General features: G+C 39.4%; 1 long non-coding RNA gene across 1 annotated transcript; it reads right to left on the bottom strand.

Moving 5' to 3' along the window:
• Positions 1–1,544: 1,544 nt before the first annotated feature.
• On the bottom strand, positions 1,545–2,646 carry LOC110368089. The gene is made up of 3 exons (XR_004930470.1): positions 2,592–2,646; positions 2,133–2,222; positions 1,545–1,799 (listed from the first exon to the last, which is right to left on the bottom strand). It is a non-coding gene; the product is annotated as an uncharacterized LOC110368089 (long non-coding RNA).
• Positions 2,647–6,000: the final 3,354 nt, after the last annotated feature.

Raw genomic sequence — 6,000 nt, 5'->3', positions numbered from 1 at the left:
TACTTGTAGGGCTGGAGTAGCAGGACATCCAGTAGCTAAGCAGATAGCTTACTTGGAGCACTTGGGGAAGCAGGAAATCCAGCAGCAAAGCAGAGAGCTTACTTGGAGGCAGGCAGAACAAGGAACGGATGAGGTGAGCAGGAATGAGCAGACGAACCGACAGGGAAGAGCTAACTGAAGGGAGCTTAAATAGGGAGGATGACAGGTGTGCTGAGTTCTGGCTTGATTAGTGGCTGACAGGTGAAACTGATCAGTGGTGCATGGAGAACTAGGGTGTATGGGAGGTGGAAAGTGCCATGAAATGCCCATGGTGCAGCAGGCAAAGCTGCACCATGACATATGAAAGACCATTCCTCAGTAAAATGAGTAAGTTCTGTTCAAGCACATTATAAAAACTTTTTATTTGTGGTTCCAATTTCCACATTTTTTTTGTATGTTTATGCATGCTTTTAAAAAGGTTGATGATACTTTTATTTACTTACTGTTACTCTGTTTAGACACATTGCTGAAAGCCTCCTCCTGGCCTCTGGAGGAAGCTTGGCGTGAATGATGTTCAGGTGAGACATTACTTCATTGTATTTGCTAACATGTACCATTTTCTTTCCATTATTTTACTTAAATACCTTGCTCACATCCCAGGGCCTAACAAAGCAAGGGTGTTCCAACAGCTGTGACATGTTTGTTTTGATGGTAATACCTACTGTTGAGAAAAATGTCTTAGGCAATAAGGTATGTCTACCCCTGTTGCTGGGTAGAATAACACATGAAGGTTTATTGCCGGAGGGGGTGGGTCAGAAAGAGGTCCATTTGTTCGAAACAGATTCCCCCTCCTCCTAAAAAACATGGGACGGTCTCACCCTTAAAAAGATGTGTTCAGACTTGTGAAAGTTAGACAGAATTCTGCATCACCATCAGGGCACCGTACACTGAAAAAAATCATTTGTTGGGTGAACAAAAAAAAATTATGGAAAGTATTTCCACCCAATCATAATATGTTAATTTAGCAAGAATCTCTTTTTTTAATTGACATAAATGTTAATATGCTGGTTCAACATAAGGCCTTGGTGTTAACATTAACCAATTACAAGGGGTAAGTCCAACATAAAAATTATTTGTTGTGTGAACATAATTTATGGAGAGTATTTCCACCCAATTATTACATGCTCATTTTGCAAAGGACTGTTTTGAGTGAAATTAATGTAAACATGCTGAATAAACAAAGCTACCGTTACTTACCATTACTTAGTTACAACAGGTAACTGCAACGTAACTTTTTAAGGTTAGTTCAACATATTTATCCATGTGTGATTGAAGAGTAAGTGACAATTTAATGGGATAGGTATAACTATATTTTCAAATGATACCAAAAAACTAATTAATTGTGCAGATCCAACAAGACTGTAGCGCTTGACAATCACTAATTGAGTCCTTTCAGTCATATGAAAATAAATTAATCAAATAAGTTAATTGTGACATCTATATTTGTTTTAAACAATTTAAGAATTTGTCAACCGTGTCACTTGATATCAAGTTGATGTCGGGGTGGAAAAACACCTAACAGCAAACAGGGTTCCTTGAGATTAAACTTTATTGCCCATGAAGAGGCAAACAAAGAAAAACATTTGACTTTACAAAATAATTAGATACAATTAAATAATACAATTGCATTCTTTTGCATCCATGAATAAAAAAAAAAAAAAAAAAAAATTCTGTCACTGGCAGATGACCCCCTTGTCTGGGACACCTATGTAAAAGGGATGGCAGTTAAGAGGACTGGCTCCACACCTCGTCTTGGATGTCTGTGATGATCAGAGAAAGAGAGAGAAAAACAATCAATGAGGGGGAAGAAAATATATATTCAAAGAAAGATAAGGCCAAAATGTCAAATAATTGTAGCAAATTTTATCTTATGTTATGAAGTAAGAATCAGCAGATACTCCCCCCCGCCCGAATATGGGTAACACAGATTTTTATATCCATGCGCGCGCACGTGCACACACACACACACACACACACACACTCAACTTACCCTGATTCACTTTGTTACAAGTGCTCAACATTAAAATAAGCTTGGTCTTGAATGTATGTGATAAAGAGATAGAGAGAGTGTGTGTGCATGTGTCTAGACTCACGTTCACAAGTTTATTTTCCGCTCCAAAAAATAAATCCCTGCCGCAATTGCCGCACGGTGGAAATTCGGCACTGCTGGACAACTTGAAGCGCTGTATATGTAAAGGAAAAAATTACACGTTTGTTTCACTTGAAGTTCAACATTTCTATAGAATATGGTCATAGACTGTGCTTAATTCATTACGTGAGATGTTTACCCACTGTTTTTTAGATCTTTAAGCGAAAGCAGACATCTAGTTCATCTTTGTGTCAACCGTGTTACCAACAGAAGCGCATGTTAACCAGCCTCTGCTAATGCTAATACAATGCTAAGCACATTTTTTTTCTAAGCACATATGACACCACGAAACACTCAGTGACGAAATTATCGTTCAAAATCATAGAGTGGATAATAAAGAGTTATGTAACATTTCTGTCCAGTGTTTTATTTTTTTCAAGACGATGGATGGTAAATGATTTACCTTATCTTCTGGAACTTCTCCGTTTAACCGCGTTTGTTGCTCTCTCTTCTTCTGCAATTCTTGAAGTAAAGTTTAATGCACTCCCTGCTTGCACACTGCTGCCACCTTCTGTTCCGGAGTTGTACACGTCACTTGATATCTTACCCAATAAGCATTAGGTTCTGTCAGCATAACTGAATTTAGTAAATGTTAACTTATTCCACATAATGTTAAAATAACATTACTTAATGATGTTCAACCACAAAACATGACTATATATAGTAAAACCAACACTTCAAACTTAGATTAATTTAGCACACATCCAATCTGGCTTTTTTGAGTGTATAATGAACACTACAAATGGTAATGTAATGCTCTGTCTCCAAATTTAATTTCTAATAAATTAAATATGCATATTACAATGTTTTACCTCTGATCAATGTTTTCTCATTTATTGTCAAATCTTAAACCGGGGTAAAAATGGGCCTTCAGTAGCGAAGAAGGATTAGGCCAGTACAACATAATTAACACTACCCAGTGTTATATTGTTGCTGTTATCTAAAAAAATTGTGCTTTCAACATTCAAAACACCATTTAAACATTTTATCCTGTGGAATATGCATATTATATTCCACAGTACCTCTTGACTTACATTACACTCTGAACAATGTAATAGGGGCCAATTGTGATTTCAGAGGTATGTGTAACTTGTGATGCATTATGCTTAGTATGCAAGATATTATTTTTTAAAAACATATTTGAATCTTCTTGCATTTCCTTCATCAAAGGAAAAGATGTTGCAAGTTAGGAGATGGTGGTGTCTTGTTCTCCTGCAGAACTTCTCCATGCCGTCAGTGCCCTCAATGTCAGATCAGATAATCACCAGATCCTTTTAAATCACCTGTTTTTCTGTGTTCACTGTCAACTGACTAACATGAATGTTTTCATTAAAAATGTATGTTTTCATGAAATCCTCAAGGTCAGAAGAAGACCATTTGCGGGAAAGAAAAGGGTGATGTGATCAAAAAGGATTACAGGGGAGAGGTCATGTGATGAATTATTACGTAGTCAAACTATTGCTTGACGACGAAAGCCAAACCCCTCCACTTATTTCAAGATGTGGAAGAGGTCCCTCTTAAAAAGTTCAGGCACTCCGAAGCTGTCTTTGAAGCATCGGGTATTGTTCAAAGCAGCATTGTTGTACCACATCCATCAAAGGGTAGAGGTGGGTTGTCAGTTTGTTTTGCTGTCATTTCTCCATTTTCATTAAACCAGTACACTTAAAATCAGCCACTGAGATTTTTTAATTTTTCCCATCTTGCATTGTTATTGTGCCGATAACCAAGAACCATAATCTGTTTCCTTTCTAGAGGAAGCTGAGAACATGCCAGGACTGGGGTATGTTGCCCGCTATGGGTTTTTCTTATTTCAGTTTTCTCCCTTATCCAACCCTTACTTTAATAATTGTTTTCTTTATTTTTTTAACTGGAGCATACTGTTATGTTTGGAAGCCAGGACGAGGTAGAACCTCACGTAAGCAAATAACTCTTTACAGCTTTTATTTAGAACTTGTTCAGCAGACCAGTAACATCATGTGCATACAAAATTTCACTTCTTCTCTCCTTTCATTCTCTACTCGTGCACCACCTAGTGGTAGACACAACATTCCCCCTTACTTAAAAAGCTTACATGTACACATTTAGCATAAGACTGAACATCAACCTCATTTAACAGTTTGTATGTCATAAGTATAACTTTAGCTGAAATCAAAGTAGGTGGTTACTTAAGCCAACAGAACCAACCAAATATATTCAGCAACCCTGTACTTTTAACACTTTAAGTTACTATGAAACATAATTAACAAATGTAGCCATTGAAAAATAAAATCCAGGTGTTTGAAACATTTTGTACCATGAGAATTAGTTCACCTGTACCCAAAACATGTAACACACACTCTTTATGTACTCATTTGCTTGTTTGAAAGTCCTTGAACCACACTGGTTGAGCAGCAGTTCTAACACTTTTCCTTTGAACCCCTAGGTCACTCTTTTCTGGTTCTGTTGTTTTACATGGAATACCTGCAGAGTATCGTGAAAGTCTGGCAGCATTCCATCTTTTATTGTCACTGAGTACATAAGTACTTCCTCCAATCTGTTTTGCAACACACAGCGGTGGAGTAAATCTAGATGAGCCTTTGCGAACATGATGAGGTCTTCTTTCTTTTTTTTTTGGGATTTTTTGCAGCTCTAGTGGCTCACTTTTTCTGAAAGTAGGCTGACAGGAAGAGGGGTAGAAGAGGGGGAGAGACATTCGGCAAAGGACCGCTGGTCGGATTTGAACCCGGGTCGACCGCGTCGAGGACTAAGGCCTCTGTATATGGGTCGCGCTACCCGCTGCGCCACATGCGCAGGTCTTCTTACCCTCACCATATCTCCAGGTTTGAATGTTGGTGTCTTGGCTCCACGGCGCTTGTCAGTATACTGTTTAGACTTCTCTTGTTTCTGTTTAACTGTTTCTCGTACTGTAGTGCACACCACCCAGGGCGTAATCTGAAGCGTCTGTGGTGACAATGGTAGGAAGGGATGGGTTAAAAAGATCCAGAACAGGACTGTTCAGTAAAAGGTCTTTTAAGTCCTTAAAGCTTTGATCAGCCCTTTTAGTCCATACCAAACCAGAGTCAGCAGTTTCTCTCAGCACAGCCCGTATTGGTTCCACTAATTTGGAAGAAACTTACTGTACCAGGAGATCATGCCAACGAAGGAGTGCAGAGAAGGTAGATCATGTGGTGGCGGTGCATCACGGACAGCTGCACTATGATCTGGATCAGGAAGGATGCCATCTTTGGAAATGATGTGACCAAGAAACTTGAGGCTGGACTGTGTAAATGTACATTTCTGCATGTTGAGTGTCAGGCCTGCCTCCGTAAGACGCTGGAGCACAGCACGCAGTCGTTCGTCATGTTCCTGTAGAGAAGATCCTGAAACAATTACATCATCCAAGTAATTGTGCACACCTGGCAGTCCTTTAAGCACAGTTTCCATCATTTTTGGAATGCAGATGGAGCAGAGGCCAACCCGTAGGGAACACGGCAGTAACGGAAAAGTCCTTTATGTGTAATAAAAGCTGTGAGATCCCTATGGTCTATGGTGAAAAAAACACTGGCACCCCTGAGCTCACTTAAAAGCTCATCCATGTGGGGCAAAGGGTGACTGTCGGCAACGATTGCTTTATTAGGTTCCCTTAAGTCAACGCACAATCTTGGTCTGCCCTCTTTCCTTGTTGTGACCACAATAGGCGAAATCCAGGGAGAAGCATCAATGCGTTCGATAATTCCCTCCTTTAACAGCAAATCCAGTTCCTCTGACACAGCGTCTCGTACTGCAAATGGAAGGCGGCAAAGTTTTTGCCGAACTGGAACTGCATCCTCACG

This window comes from Fundulus heteroclitus, unplaced genomic scaffold, assembly GCF_011125445.2.
Source record: "Fundulus heteroclitus isolate FHET01 unplaced genomic scaffold, MU-UCD_Fhet_4.1 scaffold_81, whole genome shotgun sequence".
Classification (NCBI taxonomy): Eukaryota; Metazoa; Chordata; class Actinopteri; order Cyprinodontiformes; family Fundulidae; genus Fundulus; species Fundulus heteroclitus.
The sequence above is the reverse complement of the archived record's forward strand: the minus strand, read 5'-3'. Positions and strand labels throughout refer to the sequence as shown.